The 23,983-nt window shown below is 33.3% G+C and overlaps 1 long non-coding RNA gene across 1 annotated transcript; it reads right to left on the bottom strand.

Annotated features, from left to right (window-relative positions):
- Positions 1 to 13,981: 13,981 nt before the first annotated feature.
- Positions 13,982 to 23,284, bottom strand: LOC115965686. The gene is made up of 2 exons (XR_004086140.1): positions 22,763 to 23,284; positions 13,982 to 14,308 (listed from the first exon to the last, which is right to left on the bottom strand). It is a non-coding gene; the product is annotated as an uncharacterized LOC115965686 (long non-coding RNA).
- Between the last annotated feature and the right edge of the window lie 699 nt (positions 23,285 to 23,983).

The following is a 23,983-nucleotide window of genomic DNA, read 5'->3' as shown; positions in this document are numbered from 1 at the left end:
TGGTTGCTTGGATGTACTCAATTGAGAGGTTCACCTAATAAAAATTATTTATGAATTTGATTTCTGACTTTAAAGTGATTTCTACTTGTAGTAGTCCTTGAGTAATAGGCATGCACTTTTTCAAGCATACAAATCTACAAGAAGTTCTACGCAGAAGAGAAAGAAAAGGCAAATGGCGTTCTTGCAATCCATGTTTCAAAAGTGGATGTTCAGCCTTACGCTTGTCTGGCAATCCTACTCCCCGTAAGTGCTTAGTTGCTGCTCTGTTATGATTTGCATATCCAATTGCATGAATAGAATGACTTCAAATCTTTTAACAAAGAACTTTCTCCTAATTTATTAGATATGATTGTGACTTAGCTTTCATCATGCTGTTGGAGCATTGGATATATCAGCCAGAGATAAGGGATATAATGAATAACAGGATAGAATGTAAATTTCATAGTTTTTAGGGTAAACATATACTCCGCCGTTCTAAAATATGTCTTTGTTTCTTTATTGGAGGGGCCCAAAATAAGTATCCACTTTTCAAAGTGGAAATACTTCCACATTGTCTTTAACTATTCTTACCTTTTTTAAAGAAGCAATAAGATTCTCATAAAAATTTACACTAATCTCTAAAATAGGGTGAATGGCATTTTATGCAGTGTCATGCGTGCTTTGTGCTTCTTCAAAAAGTGCCCAAAAAGCTTGCCTAAAGCTTGCTTCATTAAATGAGCTTTTCTTTGACCAAGCAAAGTGCTCAAACTTTGGGGCTTTGAGCTTTGAGCTTTAAGCGTGCTTTTAACAACATTGATTTAATGAAGACTTGAACCTTTTAGAACCAAGACACTTTTTTTGAGACACAAATAGTGTATGTCATGCTACATGCTAATGGTGTTGCAGTGGAAAAATTACAGTTGAAATCAATAATTTTTGCAATTATTAATTTCTTTTGTAGTTTGTGAAAACAATAAATTAAAATGGATTATGGAATGTAAACAGATGACTTGTATCTGTTGACAGTTGAAACCAGTTACTAAAATATTGCTATTGTCCTGCTTTATTTGGAATTATGTATCATCTTGGACATCCAATTCTAAACCTTAAGCTTTTTATTTTTTTGATAAGTAACCCTAAACCTTAAGCGATTAAATGAAGAAGCCCAACTAAATGCATGGTATCAAATACAATCATGGAAAAGTCCTAACAAGCTTGATGACCCAACCAGGTTTATATATGGTTCTGGTTGGAAATCTCTCTCTCTCTCTAATATATATATTATATAAAAATTAGTGGTAACCTTGAAATGGTTCCGATTCCAAAATATTTCATTCTAATAGACAAATTGGAACTGTCACTGGAATGTAATTGTCAATTAAAAACAACAACAATATACTTCTACATCCCAGACAAACAAAACGGGGTATAAGCCCATGAAAGTTATTTTCCAATGCCCAATTATTGAACCCATGAGCTATAGAATTTCGTTCCCTTGCCACCCAATCAAACAAAACAATTCTTCCCACCTAATGCTGAAACCAAATCCCTTATATCTTGAATTACCAAACTAATCTCACAAGCTACCTCTGAGGATTGCTTCTTAGCATCTCGCACTACCACTCGGGCATCGCTCTCAATTGTTACCCTGTCAGTTTCTATTCTTTTACTGAAATGAATTGCATTCCTGATTGCCTCAGAAAGCATAAGTGAACTACAGCTCACGTTTAAGGTCCATACTGCAGCAAACTACCCTCTTTATGCCTCAGCACAGTTGCAGCAAAGGCTTTACAAGATCCCAACACAGCATCAACATTCAATTTCAACCAGTGTTTCTGAGGTAGAATCCACTCATAATTTTTCCTCTCTATATGGGATCTGCAACTTTTTAATTAAACCAAGTCATTCCTTGTTTTCCAGAAAGCCCCAAGAGTTGCAGCAGCCATCACAAACCATTCCTTCTCACACACTTCATCCTACCCTCCTCTCCCTCGAGTGCTATCAAAAACTAAACAAATTCCCTTATTGTATCTACTCCCAATGCGCCAATCCTGCAACTCCACAGGATTCCAAACTGTACTGCCCTTGCAAATACATAATTCCTAAATAAGTGCGAGGCAGTTTCAGCAATTGTGTTGAAATCTGTAATCATGATGCATTATTAAGATGGTGATTTACCTTTTGTTGCTTCCCATGAATTCTCACATAAAATGTGAACCATGAATTGAAATTTTTGAATAACCCAGTGAAGGTTTGTGACCTTGCAGCAGGTAGCGCTTAGTCATAAAAACTTTTCTAACACTGAGGTCACATTTGGCCCCTTTTGGATAATGGAATTAAATTTTCACTACTATCACTTGGCTCCTTTTTGGTAAATGGAATTAACTAAGTTTGTAATCCCTTGTAAGGAATTACCTCTTCGGCAAGCCCTGAAAGAATAATAAGAACTACTTTCATTTTATTGTGTTGCCTTTCAGTATTCTTGGTCTGATTACCAATCTAGTTCTCCCATGGTAGACTTTTAATCCATACTTTTTAAAGAGGACAACCAGAAGACAAAGCACGCATTATTTTTTATAATTTTCATTCTCCATTGTACAACCCTTTGATTAACAACTCTTGGATGAATGTAACAATCAATATTAGGAACCCCAAGGCAGTAGCAGCACATCCTATCACTCCCAATACACGAGCAACTCGTGGCCTCGTATGCATTAGCAAGACAGAGATCATGCTACAGAGGTGGACATCCGATGGTGGACAATAACCGAAGACCAAACTGTCAAAAGCTTCCATGCACAAGAAGTCATGTACTTTTCTTTGGATCTCGCATCTGGCATCTATAACTACCCAAAATTAATTTTATTTGACGCCAAGCCTATAGTAGATCTATAGTGTTCTTCTTCTTCCTTATCACACGTGCAAGATCGATCAATATAGTGGCTCCTTGTTGTTCTATGACCTCATCTATTCTCTCTACCATTAGATTCTGCCTTCTATTATTGTGTGTGAAGTATTCTCTTTCTACACGTTTACGTCGTCGAGTACCAAAGAAAAGACTTTTTTTTTTCGTCAAGCCCATACAAGGCTTGCACAAAGTTTGTGTCATAGTTACGAATTAATGTTTATAACGTATAATATTTTTATTTTTTACCACCGCACATTTTTGATGTAATGGTCACTCTATAAATATAAGTGTTTGTGGAGTGTGGGGAGTAAGGGTCGGAATTCAAGTCTCTAAAAAGGAACTTCATACTCCTAGAGTAGAATTTCTATTCTATATAAATAAAATAAAATAAAAATCTTAGAATATTATTGTTGGTGACAATGATGAAGAGCGCTATTTAATAGTTCGTTTAGATTGAGAGGAGCAGAGTAAAGTGGAATTGGTCAAAAAATTAGTAGTATATTTTTAGCCAACTTTACTCTATTTTCCTCCACTCTCCCCTCTTTCTACTCTCAATCCAAATAGGCCTTAAGAAAGAGAGATAATATGAAGACAAAGAGAAAGTGGAGAAGTGGAGATTGTAATGAAGAGAGCTCTTCAAAAGAGAGATAGAAAGAGAGAGTGGTGATGGTGGTGGACAGGTGGAGTGTTTTTCAAAAGGGAGCATTGAGAGAGAGAGAGAGAGAGAGAGAGAGAGAGGGGGGGGGGGAGTTAAGGTGGTGGTAATGGCTTTTTAAAGAGAGAACGCAGGGAGAGGAGAACAAAAACCTTTGGTTTGGACGTACGATGGTCTGTATGAAATGCATGCATACTTTGGGTATGTGCGTGGTGTAAGGAATTTTGTGTAATAAATGCACGGAGGCGTAAATTCAGGATTTTAGTATTTTGCTTTGGAGAAGTTATAGGTAGAACTAAAAAATATTAACCAATAATAATAATAAAACTAAAGTCTTAAATTCAAAATGAAATTAAAATATTGATTAAAAAAAATGAAATTAAAATTAACATTTTTTTTAGGAACAAAGTTTAGCTACAAATTTTTATTTTTTATTTTTAGAGAGTTTCAACCTATCACCTATGGAGTCCACTCCAGATGATAGCTGAGTTTAGCTACAAAATTAGTTATAGCCTAAGGTTACAACCTTACTTAATAAAATAAATGTTATTACATATTTTGAAAATATATCTGTTGAATTGCATGTTTTTTAAACTTTTAATGCACATGTTAAATTTTGTGTCAATCAGATATTATTTACTATATGATTTATAAGCTTATGTTTATGCATAATTTTAAAATACAAAAACTTGCAATTTAAAAAATTTATTAATGACATAACTATTGATTTTTAACTTAATTTCTAGAAATTTTGCAAGTACGGAGGAAATAAGTAGAAGATGTAATCCAATAGTGGATTTATCAAAATTCACTTTCAATAAAAAAATATTGAGTAAGGTTGTAACTTAAAACTACAATTAATTTTGTAACTAAATTTTGTCCTCTTTGTAGTTAACAAGATATAAACAAAAAACTTTCTCAAAAAAAAAAAAAAAAAAAAAAAAAAAAAAAAACCAGATATAAACAAAAAGTACAAACACATAATAACAGTTTCTAATTAATAGGTTTTAATCCAATCATTTATGATGTAACAAAAATGGGACATGGCATTTTTTTAAATCTTGAAAATCATTTATGATTAATTTTGTAACAATTTTTTTAAAAAAATATATAAATCAATTAATGAGTTAAAATGGTGAAGAACTATTTTCAGCACTAGTTTTTCATAATATATGACGTGTTAGAAATAAAATTTGTTTAACAAAAAAAATATATCACCAATTCTAAAAGATTCATATGCTTCTCGAGAGGATCCAAAAGAGATAGTGTAAACCATAAAGATTGAAATTCATTTTTATCCTCTTATTATATTTATATCCAATATTATTATAACTAAAAACAGTTAGTATTGATAGCTAATTAAATAATTCCTAAATGCAAAAAAAAAAAATTATACCTTTTACTTAAAAATTAAGTCATCACTTAAATCCTAAAGTATCAAACCTTTTACTTTGAATCTCAAATAACAAAGGATTTGGATCCTATGAAATAATTATACCAGTTTTCATGTTGTTAATTATTAGATTTAATAATTAAAAAGGTAAAAAAAAGTAAAGAATAATGGCTACATAAATTAATGCCATGTATACATTTAAAAACACCGAATAATTGTGACTTTTCATTTTTTAATCGGCACGTTTTTAGTTAATAGACACATTTTCATTCAATAGACACATTTTCAGCCAATAAACACATTTTCGCCCAATAAAGACCTTTTGACTTTTTGTTAACCACTCCTTATTACACCACATGGTTACATAAATTATTGCCAAATATACATTTAAAAACACTAAACATTTGTGACTTTTCATTTTTCAATAGGCATATTTTTTGTCAATAGGCATATTTTTATTCAATAGGCACTTTTTTTTGGCTAATAGGCACCTTTTGGTATATCATATATGAAGGGTTATAATCTTTCAATAGAGACTTTTTGGTATATCAAATTTGAAAGATTATGACATTTCAATGGACACTTTTTGGCATATATATTGCAACCTATCTTATACATACCTATATATACAACACAAACTAAACTAGAGACGCAACATTATATCTTTTATTCCTTCCCACAAAAACTAACAAATAAATAAATAAATAAAAAATTGCTTTCTTCTACCTAACTAATAAAAGTTTGTACTATTTCTTTCAATATCATTTTTTTTTTTAATTTCATGCAATTTTGCTTGCTTCTCCAACTACAAAAAAATGGTTTTTTTTCTTTCTTGAAATTCATTCAGTAGCTATTCCCGTGCATCGTGCAGGTTAGCGACTAGTAATATAAATAGCCACACACTACTTAGGGATATTAATACTAATTTATTGCCAAGAGTTTGTATCTCAATTGGTTGACACTCTTTAATATTTTCAAGATATTTTGGATACACACTAGTAATTTATTTACACAACTATTCAATTTTAATATATTAACACTATATTATCCACACAACCCCTAAGACATTGTTCGAGAAAAAAACTATCAAACTTTTCAACTTTCAAGTCAAACCAAATTAACTAGGTTTTTTTTTTTTTTGGAGAAACAAACACACACGAGAGTGAGAGTGAACAAGAGTAGTCTAAGTACAAACCCTTTATTTCTCTCAAATAAACAATCTAAGCAGAGTCAAGTGAGTGACTATGTATGGTCAGTTTCTTTAAGCTACCTCCTCATTCCTTAAGACCAACATGGGAACAGGACGCCAAAAGGATTTTCTTTTTGGTATTCTTATAGTTAAAGGATCTGTTAATTGTTTTTGGGGATTATTTTTTGTTTGTATGTAAAGAGGCTATCAACCAAAGGGTGGGTTTTATTTATTTATTTTGGTTGGGTTTTAAGGGTCAATTTGTAAATTTTTGAGGGAAGGGGGGCCAAAAGTAACTATCTTGGACCTAGATGTTAAAAACTTTAGCATATATATATATATAGTACACGTTTGGTTTCAACGTCTGTGCATCTACATTTTTATTTTCGGCGTTTTCCTCTTTTTTTTTTTTTTTTAGCCCGCATTTGTTGACTTTTCCACTATAAACAGTGCATCCGTACACTGTTTACAGATCCACAAATTTCATTTTTAGCAACTTTTTCATTAAAAATAGGTCTCACAGTACTATTCACACATTTAAAAATTATTTTGCCACAATATTTTCAGTTTTTAGTTTTCAGTTTTCAACAAAATAAGCTGTATCCAAACGTACCCATAATTTATTAATTTTTTCACTAGCATCGTACGACACATCTTTTCGATGAACACATCTAGATCCACTAGCATGTATCAAAAGTCAAGCGACCTAAAACGGAATGAATGTCTGCATGTGTTGCAACATGCATGTTTTGGTAATGAATGGGATTAAATACACCCACGCCGTTTCATTTTGTGGTCCCAAAGTCACCAACTCAAACCTACGGTGAAGAACATAATTCATGGGAATGGCCCTCTGGATAGATAAGTTAGTTAGAAGATAGAATTCTTTATATATATTTAATTGGAGTGATGAAAAATTATTTTATTTAGTTGGAAAGATAGAAAAGTTAGAAAATAGAATTCTTTATATATATTTAATTGGAGTGATGAAAAATTATTTTATTTGATTGAGAAAAAAAAAAGTGGATGAAAAATAAAGTTTATATAAATTTACTATCATATCCTTATTAGACAAAACAAAAAATAACATTATATTTTTATTAAAAAAATTGTGTATGAATAAACACTCTAATTTAAATAATTTTTTTTATGAAACACAAAAAGTTCAAGAACCCAAAATTTCTTTCTCAAAAAATAAAATAAAATAAAATCTTTTGAGAAAATAAAGGATGGGCACCAAAACATAAAAATTAAACAAAATTAAAAAAAAAAAAAAAAAAAACCACCATTCCTCCATTTTTTTTCTCTTGTTTTCTCATCAATTTGGGGAGATAGAGTTTTGGTAGGCCCAATGAGAATTTTGCTAAACCACACCATTTTCTTTCCTCATTTGGTGAGAGAGTGTAATTAAAAAAATTGTGTGTTTAGCAATTAGTTTGTTTCTCACACACATCTTCTCTATTTTTTCTCTTTTTTCTCTCCCCCATTTTCTATTCCTCCATTTCATCCCAACCAAACAAACCCTTAGTGTAGTGTAATTTGAATTTTTTTTTTTTTTTTGTAAGTTTTGTAATTTTTGCTAGGATAGGTGCATAATTTTGGGATTAATTTGTATGGGAGTTTTGTAGGTAAAAGTAAAACTACATCTTTCTAGTCATTGATCTTATTTAGGGTCTGTTTGGTAGTGGTTTTTAAGTATTGTTGTTCAAAATAATGTGAAAACTGTGATTTAAAAAAATGTTGTGAAAGCGCGTATTTAAAGTACTCATGATGCAAAAAATGTATTTGGTACCCTGTTTCAAATAGCATATTTTAAAATATGAAGAAAAAAAAACATAATAGTGTGTTTGGTATGTGTGTTTTTAAAAAAAAAATAATAATTGGTAACTTTTCTAACAAAAACAATGTTTTTAATTTGAGGAGAGAAAAACTCCCATGTATTTCAATTAACCATAACCACTACCTCTCTCTCCCTCTTCTTCCCCCTCTCTCCCTCTCTGTGTTACAGGACCCAACAATTTTTGCGCAAAAAAAGAAAAAAGAAATCACAAAATTCCATTTTGCAAAACCCATAAAACAACCCAACACACCAAATTTGAAAACTAAAGAAGAAGATAGCGTGCAAGAGAGAAAGAGGCCAAAAAAAAAAAGGAAGAAGAAGACAGCGTGCAAGAGAGAGAGAGAGAGAGAGAGAGCACATGATTTTAAAAACGGGACTGGGGGCAAAACCAAATTTGCCTCCGATTCCCTATTTTTTTATTGGTTTTTCCCAGTTTTAGGCATTTTTTTTCCAAACCGAACTGGCATCCGATTCCCAGTTCAACAAATCGGACCAACCAGTTTGGTTCAGTTTTTAAAACTTTTAGAAAGAGTACAAGGGAGAAAGAGGCAAAAAAATAAATAAATAAATAAATAAGAAGAAGAAGGAGAAGAAGTAGAGAGCATCTAAGCGTGACACAAGAGAAAAAGAGGTGAAAAAAAAGAAAGAAGAGGAAGAAAGAAGAATAACAAAGTGCAAGAGAGAGAAAGAAAAAAGAAAAGCCATGTCGAAGAGAGAAAAAAAATATGGTGTCTTGTCATTCTAGTGGGTCCCATGGTTTTCTAATTATTTACAACAATGTCATTCAACATTGTTACTCAAAAGCTGAAAAATGGTCGATGTGCTTTCAAAATACAGTGTTTAAACACCATAAACTGATAACTATTACTGAAACACTCTTAACTAAACTCTCCTACCAAACACACTTTTTTTATTTTTTGGCCAAGAATTTTCAGTGTTTAAACACTGAAAACTGTTGTTTGAACACTCCTACTAGTGACTAAATTGTATAATAGTTTACTTTTTATTTCTTTATTCTCCCAATTTTTTAAGATAATACATTCTTTGTAAAAAAAAAAAAAGGAATGGACAAGAGGGAATATATATATAAATAACAATATATATATATATATATTCTAATATACATATATATAAAACAAAATAATATATATAAAACAAAATATGTTTGACTTTTGATTGACCTTATAATATGCCACATAAGCTATTTAACTCTCATACTTTTACACATCATTATTCTAATATATATATATATATATATATATTAACTGAATTTAAATTATATTCTAAATTTAAACTCTTAGGCTTTGCTTGGGAGGAGGGAATGGAATGGAAAGGAATGAAAAAAATCATTTTAGAATATTCTTCCCTTTCCTTATTTGAGAGTTTTAATGGAGAGAATAGAAAGCTCATTTCCTTATTTGGGAGTTTAAGTAGGAGGAAATGGAATGGGTAGGAGGGAACACCCATTCCTCTCTACACCCTTAAAATCTCAAATTTTCATTCTCCTCGAAATTGGGAGGAATGGGAGGGAATGAAATTAGATTTAATGATTTTTTTACTAAAACTCCCAAAATACTCTTGTATATTCAATTCTTTATTTTAAAATAGGGGTCTAATAGTAATATTGTTATAAAATGATTCCATTTCATTTCCTCCATGTTGTTCCCAAACAAAATTACTTACATTCCATTTATTTTTATTCACTTCCATTAATTTATTTTAAAACATCCAATCAAGGTTACTTAATTCCATTTCATTCAATTCTTTTTCATTCCTTTCCCTTACTTAAATACATTATATTCCATTCCATTCCTTTCTATTCTCTTATGATCATTCCATTCCATTCCCTTCTTTTCCCTTATGAACTCCCAAGCGGAGCCTTAGAATCTTCGTATATTATTTTTTTTTTAAATGGTAAAATATATATATTTCCATATAAAAACACAATCATAATAAATCCATATTAATAACTATAATTTTATATTTTTATAGACAAAAAAATAATTAAAAATTATATTATATTAAACTTTCTCTTGTATTGCATGGATTATTGATTAATAAATTCAAGATGTCATATTCATAATCTCCTTTGAAAGTAGGAAAAACTATGATGTAGCCTATCTAGCATCCATATTAATAACTATAACTTTATATTTTTATATTTAGACAAAAACATATATTTTTTTTAAATCATAAAAAATTATATTATATTAAACTTTCTCTTGTATTGCATGGATTATTCAATAATAATACAAAATGTCATATTCACAACCTTTTTTTGGAAGTAGGCAAAAACTATGATGCACTTTGTAGCCTATCTAGAATCTACCCCCCAATACCTCAATAAGTTCATAAGGGTCCATTTTAGCGCTCGAAACATGATTTTTTTTATTTCACTTGAAATTAAGAGTGACTGAAACTTTACTTTTAAATTTGAATATTCTAAATAAAGTGAGGTTGCATATATTAGATTGGTAATATTTAATTTGAATTATGAAATTGTTGTATTAAATAGTGATTCTTATATGGATAGAAGGAAATTGCTATTCTGTTACTAAATACACACACACACACACATATATATATATATATATATATGGGCAAACTAATGTACATTTCCTTAATTGAATTCTGAACATGGTTCTATGCATTAACCAATACAACAAAACTGTATTTTTTTTTAAGGACAATTAATTACATTCAACTATAATTTATTGATCAATACAATTAAATGATTAAATTTAATTAATGACCTCAAAGTATAACAACTAAGTAATTGTACACAAGATTTAGCCCACGCAACTTAAAAACATGGTGATAGAATTCTTTTAGCACTAGGAAAATAACAAGTTTTGAGTAATATTCCATGACAGGGACGTGATGAATGGGTGTTGTTGTACTACATATGGAGCCTGCTAGTACCAATTCGTAATCCATGGTCATCCTTGAGTTCATATCTAGTGAGCTTCAATGACAATGACACATTGCAATGTCCTGAAATGAGCCCTGATGTTCAGCACTTAAGAGTTGTTGAACTTGGCAATAATGTTGAAGGTAGAGGCATAGATGTACCGGTAAGAGTAGGTGAAGGTTATGGAGAAGGTGAAAGTGGAGGTGGAGGTGGAGGCGGAGGTGGAGGTGAAGGTGGAGGTGGAGGTGGAGAAACAGGTGGAGATGGTGGGGGAGATGGAGGAGAAGGCCAAGATATTATAGAAAGTGGAGGTGGAGATATGAACTGGATCAGGTCGACCATAAATAAACTAATAAAGATGTCCATCATGGTCACAGTCCAAACAACTGCTGCTAGCATTGGCTCCCGTTCCTGTGGCCAACATTCTAGGATCTTCCTAGATTGTATTTTGGTCAATGATTTAGCAGGTTATTTTTGTTGCATGATTGCTATCCTGTTAGCCTATAAGAAGCCACGGGTTGCAGAAATTCTTGGATGGATTGGATTTACTACTGTTGCCTTCGGGTTCGTACTGCTGACAACTTTGTTCTTCGTCGAGTCTCGTGTTTGCTAAGAAAATAAGGTGTGGTTATGTTCGTAAGACTTTGATAAAGAACAAATGTATGCATTATTGATAAATACTCGCCAATATTCTGCATGTTATTCAGATATGGTATAAGTTCATTCAAAAATATCATATGAGAGGTTTTCTTTTAAATGTTTAGTGTCATAATTTTCCATTCATAACTAAATTTTTTATAACATCTTTCATATAGTTCACGCATTCCTGAATGTCATGAGTTACCAATTTACAATATATGTAATTGAAAAAAATATGATACATAATATAATTTTATTGAAAAATTAGTATATAAATTTTGTTTAAAGGCTTACCAATTTTCATAGGAAAACACCTATACCATCGAGAAGAATTCAGTAAATAAAACAGAGAGTGCAGAAGAAGCTAATATTGGTTAGAAATAAGATTAAAAAATTAAGTATAAATTGAAGGAATATTGTGGGTTTGCAGTTTTAGGGATTTAATGTTATTAGAATTTTTTCTTATGCATTCCACAATGTTGGGAAGAGGAAGACATTAACAAATGAAAGTGGAAACAATGTTGAAAAAATACGATACATAATATAATTCAATTGAAAAATTAGTATATAAATTTTGTTTAAAGGCTTACCAATTTTCATAGGAAGACGCTTATACCATTGAGAAGAATTCAGTAAATAAAACAGAGAGTGTAGAAGAAGATAGTATTGGTTAGAAATAGGATGAAAAAATTAAACATAAATTGAAGGAATATTATGGGTTTAAAGTTTTAGGGATTTAATGTTATTAGATTTTTTCCTTATGCATTCCATAATGTTGGGAAGGGGAAGACATTAACAAATGAAAGTGGAAATTTTTCAAGAAGTTGCAATTGGTTTCTGTGTGGGGTAGTTTTGGTTGTGTACTTGGGGTAGTGGGTTTTTTTTTTTTTTTTTTTTTTTTTTTTTTTTTTTTTTTTTTTTTTTTTTGACAAACATTGGGTAGGAACTTAATTTGTATCTATCTAATATCTATTGGGGAGTTTTTACCTTGTAGGTTTTTAGTTTTTAATTTTTGTTGATTTTACAATTTTAACCTCAACATGTAATAACTAACTTTCTAAATCGTCTTAATATATAGAGAATATTTAGAAAATTAGTTTCAATTAATTTACATGCCATGTTAAAGAGAGAAAATGTAATCTTTTAAAATTAATATAATTAAACGTATATAAATTTATTACTTGAGTGAATTGACAAATGTTTCAATTCCACTAATTTAAAGTTTAAACACATAATAATTTTTTTTTGGTATTCTTTATTACATGTGATTAAGTTATATAAATATATATATATATATATTGTGTGCATTTTATTGGTTTTTTTTATGGTTACCAAAGCAAGTCAACTTGAGTAATAATGTTACATTTCCAAACCAAAAGTTTCTTATATAAATTTCAGAAAAATTAATCATTTATAGGTGGTTTAAATGTTTAATTAAATAATTTTTTACAAAGATAGTTATTAAACCACCTATAAATGATTAATTCATGAAAATAAATGCATTTTCCCATTAATAAACTTCTTAGATTCTTCTACTCTTGGTTTCCTTATTTTTTGAAATAAATGAGGTTTTTATTTTTAAATGGGATCCATAACACATACCTATTCCTTTACCATAGCAAATATTTTATATATTTTGGTTTCCTTTGTGTTGAGAAACTAATATCTTCCATAACTTCTCTTACTATACTTTGGCATCCCTTTACGAGATGTAGGTTAAATTTCAATATATTCTATTGCTAAATTTCAAAATATTATGTTGTTTTAAAATAGTTTGTGTGAATATAATATATTATCACCCAATTTTGCTAATAAGACTAATATTGTGTTTGTGAAAAGTTTTCAACCAAAAATAGAGAAAAAAGTGTTAAGCTGTTCGTCCACAAGATCAAAATCATTAGTCTTCAAAATTTATTTCATTTAGCTTTGAAAACATCATGTGGCAGAAGATATAAAAATGGTTTAAATGACGTGTTGGTAGGTACTAAATTGGTTGTTTGAAAGGGCGAAATCCTCTAATAATTTGAATAGAGTTTTGATTCTTTTTTTTTTTTGGGAGGTGGGGTGTTGTGGTGGTTGAACAATTTGAAAATGGAGACCACAAACTTTGGACGCCAGAGGAGACCGCAAATGTATTAGAAGGTGGAAAGGAGAAAATATAAGGTTAAAAAGAGTAGAGAACAACAATAATATGCAATGACATTCCAGAAGAGAAGAAGGGAGTGTACCTTCAAACAAGGTAACATCTACACACATAACATTCCTTTAAGACTAAGGATTCTCAGTTACATCATTTCTGAGTTTTGGAATAACCATGAAAGACACACTTGATGGCCCTAGGACTAGGAATCAACCTATGTCCTAGAGTAAAGACCTAGACAAAACATACAAAGCCAAACATCAAATGAGAAAACAAAGGCTTACCAGGATATAGAACAAAATAAGGAATTACGCCACTAATAGAGGAAGTCATCAGAGTTAATAAGATAACATGCAGTACTAAGAATGGCATCCCCTAACAAATGTTCAAGAAGATGCAATTGAAGCATAATAGTCCTTGAAACTTCAACAAAATGTCTCTCTTTTCGTTATGCAACCGAAGTTTTGTTAAGGAGTAGCCACGAGAGGTTTGATGTTTAATCCCACAATAAGACTAAAGAGACAATAGTGCCACTAATGAGGTGACGCCCCTGTTTGTAATGCTTTTAAGACTACCACTTGCAGAAGCTCAACTAAGGTAATAAAGACCATCCCATTCATGACCTCCACCAATCATCCTCTTCAACTTGAGGTCCTGAAAAACAAAATTGGAAGGATAAAAGATTACTGAACAATTAAGGGATTTAGTGAGCTTGCAATAGGCCATCAGCTATGACAACAGAATATAGTTGACTGAAAATTTAAAAAGTGGAAAAATAAATTGGTCTTACCAGCCATGTGAGTGAAGCCATTGAGTCTATTACTGACGGAATTGAAAGAAGAGATGAAAAACATGCTATATTACCTAATGAGCAAATGTGCCATATCAAATACTAATAGTTTGTCTTGCTACTGAAGTAACGCATTACATTCCTCCCAGGAAAGAGTGATGGAATCACTAGTAGATGTAGTTGGAGTAGAAACCTGGTTAGCTGGGTTAGCCCAAGGTTTAACATGAAGATCATAACACCATATTACTATATGATTTACACCCCCACAATGAGTAAAATGACAAACGCCAAACACCATCTCTTCCTCGGCCTCTACCAAAAGCACCAATCCCGTAACTATAATTTCCAAAACCTCAACTTCCAACATTAGAATTACTACCACGGCCCCCAAAACAAGAATTACCACCAAAAACACCTCTAGTAAAGTTACTCCAACCACCATTACGAGAGGCCCTGCCTCCCTAAAGAAGTGACCAAAGCTTAATCATCCTAAATTGAAGTCTCTAACGTAGATGATCCATAGCCACTAAAAGAATTATAGAATACACAATACGCAAGGAAGGAATACTATCATCTCCCACCAAAATCTGAGTCTTCATTGATTTGAAATTTGGATGATAAAAATCTCTTTTGCTAGACCCACTATCTCAGATTGGCAAGCTCTATTTTGAGATTGTAGGGACCAACCTGCAGTGCTTGAATTCTTTATTCCAGAGAGGATAAATGGCAGAACTATTGTAAAGCCCCTTGGGATGCAGTGGAGGAAGGCGTTGGAGAACGGGTGAATTATTTGGGGGGTCAATTCATGGATTAATCTCTACCTTTCCATCTGGTAAAGAATTTTGTGGACCATCAATGGAGCCAACTTGGCAAGGTGGAAGTGATGACCACGGAAAGAGGGTTATTCTTGTTTAAACTTTGAGGATGCACGGGTAAGGGATGAAATTCTTGAAGCTTGATTATGGTTTGCAGCAAACAAGTCCCTTATTCTTCATAAATGGCAACCTGGGTTACAAGCTATCAAGTTCAATCCCAGAAGGATTCTGATTTGGATCAAGATCTTTCACTTACCAGTTGAATATTGGAACCCCGAGTGCCTGAGTCATATCACGAGTGGGGTGGGCATTCCATTATATACTGATTCTCTCAAGGAGAAACAGAAGTGGCTTGGGTTCGAAGGTTTGAAGGTTTGTGTGGAAATTGAAGCTAATAGTCCACTACCTACGACTATCTCTGTAGAACTGAGGAAAGATGTATATTTGGAGGTTAAAGTGGTCTATCCCTGGAAACCTCAGAGTTGTGTCAATTGCAAAATCTTTGGTCACTCTGTTTCATTCATGCCCGTTAAAGAACAAGATGAAGGAGAAGCCAACTGAGCAGGTTGGGGATGTCAATAAGGAGCAGAAAATGAGTAATGGAGCTCCCCTAAGTCCATTACAACCTCAAGGGTATAATTCTGTTAACGTGTCACTTCAAAATGAGAAGATTAGGCCAGAGCCGAATCCTATGGGAAGTTCATTGAGGTCCCAAGTGATGGTTCCTGTGAATAGTTCTTCAAATGAGAGGATGTAGATAAGATATACTCCAATGAGAAATTCTGTATTAGATAAAGCTTTGGAAGTTACTATAGTGAGTATTTGGGAAATTGGTGAACCTTCAGCATTATCTCCTAAACTGAAAGATAGTGAACACTCTGATGGACAGTACTATAAAACAGTTCGTTGAAGCTGCAATGCAGCAAGGGGCTATAATCAAAAGCAAAAAGAAGAAGAAACACTAGGAGACACATGCAGTGCAAGGAGAGATAAAAGGGGTAAAGAATGTTAGGGCCCGTTTGGTTAGAAATTTCTAGTATCATTGTTTAAGTGTTGTGGAAATTCATGTGAGTTAAAAAAATGTTGTGGAAATACGTGTTGTGATGTTTAAACACTAAAAACTGTTGATTAAACACCCCTACCAAAACCGCCTTTTGTAACCCTCTGCAAAGTACAGGTTTCATATGAATTTCATTATATGGAATATTAGGGGCCTTAATGACCCCTTTAAACAGAAAGAGGTAAAATTGTACATTAGAAGGTTTCGGCATTATGAAGGCGATTGTTCCTGGCTGAAGTTTCCATGATGACAAAGAGGTCATTATTTAGGTAGAATATGGGTTTGTAGTGATCAACTAAATCATTGTGCGATTACTTTACCACAAGGATACTCATTTTATGCTTCCTTTGTTTATGGCTCAAATAGTGGTATTGTGAGGAAGAATTTATGGTCAAATTTGCATAGCCTCAAGTCCCAGATTGGTGATCAGCCATGTTTGATAGGTGGTGACTTTAATATTGTAAAGGGGCCTGATGAAAGGTTTGGAGGTTTGGGTTCTATTTCATTTGAAGAGGAGTTTTGTCATTGCTAAATAGAGCTGGAGGTTCTAGATAATCTCTATATTGGGCCTTTGTACACTTGGACCAATAGAAGTGAGGATTTTCAATTCAAGGCATTAAAGCTTGACAAGATACTAGTCAATCCAGTTAGATTTGATTGTTTTCCTCCCATTGGAGTGGAGTTCCTTCCTCCTAGTGTTTCTGATCATGCAACTTCCTTTATGTTCTCACAAGTAGAGGTAAACAGTTATCCAAAGCATTTCAGTTTTTTACTTTTTGAACTGATCATCCTAAGTTTATGCATTTGGTTAGTTCAATCTAGTCTCAGGAGGTTATTGGGGTTCCTATGTTCTGTTTGCTTTGAAGGCTGAGTTAAAAAAATTTAATAAAGATCATCTTGGACGCTTATCACTTAAAAGAGTCCAAAAAGCTAGAGGAACTTGGGGCTGTTCAAAGAACACTCCTGCTTTTCCCTAGACAATAAACATTGCTGCAGTAGGAACAAGAGAAGTCTCATTGTTTTATGTCTTTGAGCTATGCTGAGGAGAGCTTTCTAAAGTAGAAGTCCAGGAATAGTAGGCTAAATCTGGGAGATCAAAATACTGGTTTTTTCATTGGACTGTCAGGGTTAGATCAACGAAGGATCAGATTAGATATTTGTTTGGTTGCTAGGTTCTCCTGCTCATATTGATGTGGCCAAGATTAACAACTTGGATAAACTAATGGAATCAAGAATCCTTGAGAATAGAAGGCTATGCTTCAAGGGGAGGTGACAGCATAAGAAATAAGGACCCTGTTTTCCATTAAAAGGGATAAGGCACTAGGCCCGGACTCTGTTTCCCCAGCTGTATACATTGTGTATACTTGGGTGATTCTTTTTTATGATTTGAATAAATTTTACTTAAATAATCCACGCAAAAAAAAAAGAAGGCACTAGGCCCGGATGGATACTCTGTTCATTTCTACAAGAAGTCTTGGGATATAGTCAAGGAAGATGTTTCAAAAGCTATAAGTTCCTTCTTCTCTTCAGGGAAATTATTGTGAAGTGAATTCTACCATCATTACTCTTGTCCCTAAAGTGCCAAATCCCTCAAAAATGGGAGATCCATATCATGTTGTAATATCATTTAGAAGTGAATCACAAAAATCCTAGCAAATAGACTAAAGCTTTGCCTTGCTGATGTGATTGGCTCTACTCAAACAGTGTTTATCACAGGTAGAAATGGTAAGGGACTATCACAAGGAGAAAGGGGTAGCTAGGTGCACTATTAAAGTCGATTTAATGAAGGCGTATGACTCAATTCAGTATGTTTAGCAGCTTGTGGTATTCCTGATAAGTTCTTGCAGTGGTTGGAGGTAAGAATAACTTCGCCTAAATTCTCTGTTGCTTTTAATGGCAGTCTTGTTGGGTATTTTAGAGGATGCAAACGCTTGAGGCAGGGTGACCCTTTGTCACCCTAACTCTTTGTTTCTGCAATGGAAGCATTTTCTAGGCTTATGAGAGAAAGGATCACTAAGGAGCATGGATTTCAGTTTAACCCGAGATTTTATGTTTGGCTGACAATCTAATGATTTTTTAAGTGCTGATCCAACCTCCATAAAAATTTGTTTAAAATTTTTTGGATGAATTCAAGGCCATGTCAGGTTTGTAGGAAAATTGCAGCAAAGGTGAGGTTTTCTTTGGAGCCACTCCTCCTACTAAGTCAAAAACTCAACTTTTAGCTTCACTAGAGTTTATTGAAGGGCAATTGTCTATTCGATATTTAGGCTTACCATTGATATCGGTAAGCTCTCAAGTAGGGACTGCAAGCCTTTGATAGATAAGATCTCAGCTAGGATCCATTCTCGGTCTGCTAGAAGATTGGCATTCGCTGGTAGGCTGCAATTGATCCAATCTTTCTTGTATAGCATACAAGCCTTTGGTGTAATGTGCTTATCCTGCCAATGGAAGTGATCAAGCAGATTGAGAAGAGCTTCAATAGCTATTTGTGGAAGGGTATTGATACTGGGGCTAAAGGAGCTAAAGTGGCATGGGACAGGGTATATTCTCCAAACCCTGAAGGAGGTTTAGGACTTAAAGAGGATCCAAGATTTGAACAAGATTGCTATTATTAAACATATTTGGAACCTTTTCACTCAGGCAGGTTCACTATGGGTTGCTTGGTGCATGTTTACCTATTAAGAGGTAGAAGTTTCTGGGTTGTTAACATTCCCCAGTGATGTTCATGGGGACGGAGAAAAATTCTTAAGCTTAGGGTCACTGTTAGACCATGGATTTAACACTCAATTGGCAATGGTGAAAAGGCCTTTGTGTGGAATGATAATTGGCATCCTAAGGGGGCTTCGCTGCCTTAGTTTAATTACAGAATAGTTGTTGAAGCTTCTAGCTCTTTGAATGCCAGAGTATATAGATTGTTGAAGAATGGTTGCAGGATTGCCCACCTGCTAGATATGAAGAAATGGTGATTATGCAAGTAGATCTCTCAAGGATACACTTGGGTGATCAGGATTCTATGCATTGATAAATCTCCAAATCTGGTATATGCCTTTGCTCTTCAGCTTGAGATTAGAGCTAAGCATGATGAGTGCCTTAGTGGAAATTGGTGTGGCATCCTGCTTCCATTCCTAAACACTCATTTATTTTCTGGTTAGCAATTCTAAATAGGTTATCAACTTGAGAAAGGCTTCTAAAACAGGGGTATGTTGGTGATGTGCTGTGTATTTTGCAGAAACAGACCACCTGTTTTTTGAATGTTCTATCACCGGTAGGATCTGGTCCCAAATGCTGGGATTTTGTGATTTTCACCAAGCTATATCTTCTTGGTCTGAATGTTTGCAGTGGGGTCTTCGAATTTTGAAGATGGGAGGGGTTAAAGCTATATTTTTCAAGTTAGTGTATCACATATGGTTGCAACGTAATGCCAGTGTGTATAGTAGCAATAGTTTGTCAGAGGAGGCTATTAAAGCAAGTTTTGAGTGATGTCAGATGGAAGGCTAATTTTTGCAAAGGAGTGCCTAATTCCTCTCATAACAAGATAATTTTGTAGTTGGTAAAATTTCCATCCACTGTGTCTGCTTGTAGTGAGAGGAAGTTCATTTGTTTAGTTTTTAACTTTTTGCTCTGCTTGTATTGTTGTAATAGGTGTGTGGACTGTTGTTTGTAGGGTAGGACTTTGCTTGTAGCTGTGTATTGGTTAAATACCATGTTTGTAGGCTCGGTTTCTTTGCACTGGTATAAGGGTGAGGACCTGCTTGTTACAGCCTTACGGGTAGGCAATGTGTTTGTAGTAGGGGAATGTACTATGTTAGGTGTCTTCTAGTGTTGATTTAGCAGCAGGGTATCCTACTTTGTTTGAAGTTGTAATTCAAGTGTTTTTTGATCAATAAAATTACTTATTCATCAAGAGAGACGCACATAGAGAGGGAGAGGAAGAGAGAGGGAGATATAAATGCAGTGTACGATAGTGTAAGTGTGCCTACCGTCTTTATATACTACTAACATAAAATAATAAAAGTATACAAATACCCGTTACCCTCCAATGGTGTCCTTATTAGGGGCTATAAACGAGCCAAATATTAAAAATTCAAGATTGTTCATTTAAATATATTTCAACACAAGCCAAACTTGAGTTAATCACCAAACAAAACTACATGTTAACTTATTCTTTTCTCATATATAGTAAAATCACAACAACAACAAAAAATTATCCCTTCAAAATCTATGCTAATAATTTAGATAAAATAATTTTCATTCATGGATTTACAAAAATTATAATTTTTACTACAAAGGGACTGTTTATATCATCAATAAACTACAAAATAATAATTTGATATCGTATGAACTCATTTACAAACTTACAATTTCAAGTCTAATTCAGTACATTATTAGATATATACATATAAATATATAATATTATATACAGGGGCGTATCCAGGATTTTTTACATGGGGGGGCCGATTTTCGATGACGATGATTATCATTGTTGTATGGACAGTCTATTTTTTTAGGTTGATATGGACCTTCTTTAAGGCAAGCTCGTCGGTTTCATCTTGTTTGTTGATAGGAAATTCACATATTTGTTTACATGATCCTGGATCACAATCTATCTTTTCAGATTGAATTCTTGAACATTTGGAAGGGTGTTCATTAGGCATTGAAGTATCAACATTTATTTCTACAGCCACATTTGTTTCTACAACCATAGGTGTCCTAAATTCTGAATTGCTAACATCTTTTTTCTTAAAGAATGCATCAATTGTTTTTCGTTTGCTCATAATTCTTTAAGAATATGACTCAAAAATTAACCTGAAAAGAACGTAAAAAATAAACTCTTAATTAGAAATTTTTACTTAATTATATGGATGTTATTCGTACTTAAGAGAAAAAAAAATTCCACTATAATTTAAACAGTCAACCTATCATCATTCCTATTATTAATTATATGGATGTTATTCATGCCTCCCTATGCCTTCAATCATATATTTCTCTAAAAATCTATGAAAAATTAAAGTGCATGTAAATATTTAAGTAAGCGTATATAGTTAAGAAGAAGTAAAAAAAAAAAAAAAAAAAACACTAAAAAAGGAGATGAAGGTGTAGTGCTGAAGAAAGAAAAGAAAACTGAAAACTCACCCTTTGAATGACTTATTTTAAGAAAGCAAGAAGAAAGAAAATAATGGTCAGGTTTTTTTTTTTGGGATCATGAGGACTGAGTTTGAAAGGAGGGCTAAGCTGAGGTTTTGTTTTGTTTGGGGGCTGCTGGTACCAGTGGAGTGGGCGGTGGCGTGTACACAGAAGACAAGAAGAGAATAAAAAGAAGAGAAATGATATGTCTACAATATTTTCACAATATTTTTACAACAAATCCTAAATGGCAGGTTGTTACTGATTGTTATTGTTGAAGTAAAAAAGTAATCTTAGTGTTAGGTTCAAATTTGAACCAATAACAACTAACCACTTATGATTTATAAAAATACTGTAAAAATTTTGTAGACGTAGCACCTCTCTAAAAAGAATAGCAAAAGAAAGGGTTCTGATTTTGAGATTGAGAATAGGTGATAAAATGTTATTTTGTTGGGTAGTGTCTTTGGGTATTTAAATATAAGGGGGCCATGTTTTGTTTTATTAGAAGATAAAAGAGGCCTACAATTGAAACTAGAGCATGCTGGGGCCTGGGAGTGAATTGAACAGAAATGGGAGGGGGGGCCGGATGTACATCATTGGGGAGTCCAATTAAAATTTCTATATAGGCTGGTGGACTTTTTTTTTTTTTTTTTGCAGGGGCCACGGCCCCCCCAAGGGGCAACGTGGCTCCGCCCCTGATTATATATAGTTAAATCGAGTCTCATGTTCACTAGCTTTTTCACAAACACATTATTATGTTAGAGCTTGGTTCGTTTAACAATCGAGCCTAAACTTGGGTTTGGGCTTGGCTTAGTTGTTAAACAAATGAACATAAACAAATCTTTTCCCAAGCTAGCCTTGAGTTATTTATAAACAACTTGACTCATTTACTGCCCCAGTTCTTATTGATTTTGACTTAACACATCCTTTAATCACATCATGATCAATACACCGAGATTGACCTACTAGAAAGTGAATGTATTAGGATGCCTATGAAAATGTTATGTTCGATCAAGAGGAGCTATGCTTTTACATATAAACAACATATATAGGTAAATATGACGTTTTATTTAAAAGATCAAACAAATCTGAGGCCCAATGTACACAGGTTATGTACTAGAGCATCACAATAGTTAAAACTGAAATTAGTCAAATTACGTAAGTCTAGGATGTCCTCCATGGAGGAAAAAAAGTGCCTACTTGACACAGCCATCTGAACATAGGATGTATTATCTTACTTAAATAAATGCAGAGAATCCTTACATAAAAGGAAAAGAAAAAAGTTGTCCATGGAAGATATATGAAGGTCAATAACTTACTCAATTGCAGACGATGAATCAGGCTATTTGTTTGTGTGAGGATTTAATCATCTTTCTCACAGCTTCGGCAGCCATAATACATTTCTTTTTATTTTCCTCACTCACATCTTCAAGTTGTTTGATTTTTAGAATATTCTCTGCTCCTTCAGGTCTTTCTTGTTGAAGAGCAGCAGCTAACATCATTACCAATTTAGGACATGCTTTTGTCTGTAATACAGACATGAATTTTTCATCGAAAATTCTCCCATATTTCCACATCTGCCTCTCATGTTGACCTACTTCTTCATTCATGTGTCCAAGAATTTTCACCAGAGCTTGAATCTGCCGGTCAAATTGTGGGGTCCGTATAGCCTTTAACAAAATATCAGGATTGCAATTTAAAGCATCACGGAGCCTACAGAATATTGAAACGATATGCATACCATTGTGAGACAGATGGTTATCGTACAGAAATCCCTTGAGACTATCATTGCTGGGCTTTGAGTTAGACATATATAACAATCTGTATAATGTAGCTTTGAATACTTTATGTTAGGTTCTAAAGACTTAGGATTTATGTATTTAGAACTTTAATTTGTATTGTTGGCAAACCATGATCAAAACAATGTGTTTAGAAGTGTTTAAGTCTAGCTCAAAGTTGTGCATCTATATAAAGTTGGAATCGAGTTAAAGTAGGAAAGGATTGTGCCTTTCGGCCTGGCTCGATTGATCGAAAGACAGGCTCGATCAATCGAAACTCGGGCAGAATGTTTTTCTGCAAATTTTTCCAACTCAACCCTAAGTGTTTTAAAACGTTTTTAGGGTTACTTATTTGTCCTAAGTATAAAAGTCAAACCTTAGCCACGTTTTAGTGTTGCTCATAATTGCGGTTTATGTAAATCTCTTGTGAGATCTAGAGGAGTTTTCCTTTACACAAACTTAGGGTTTTTAAGGAGAAGAGTTATCTGCGCCTTGATGATCAATTCAGTTGCTGTCATTGAAGCTTAAAGAAAACACAAGCGGGTGTGCTTGTATCTGGTGGTGAATCCAAGAAAGAAGGAGTCCGTGGATTCGGAGCTTGCACGTGGTCGTGTCAGTAAGTTCTACTGGTTGGTAGCAATAAGAAGTCGAGTGTGGAGGCTTGTAAGTCTTATTGTATGAACTTCGATTCTTTCAAGATAGTAGATTCAAGTTTACCTTGAGGATAGCTAGGTCAAATCCTCCCCAGGTTTTTATCGGTTT

Source organism: Quercus lobata, chromosome 10 (assembly GCF_001633185.2).
Source record: "Quercus lobata isolate SW786 chromosome 10, ValleyOak3.0 Primary Assembly, whole genome shotgun sequence".
Taxonomy (NCBI): Eukaryota; Viridiplantae; Streptophyta; class Magnoliopsida; order Fagales; family Fagaceae; genus Quercus; species Quercus lobata.
Note: the sequence above shows the minus strand (reverse complement) of the source record. Positions and strands in the feature narration are given on the sequence as shown.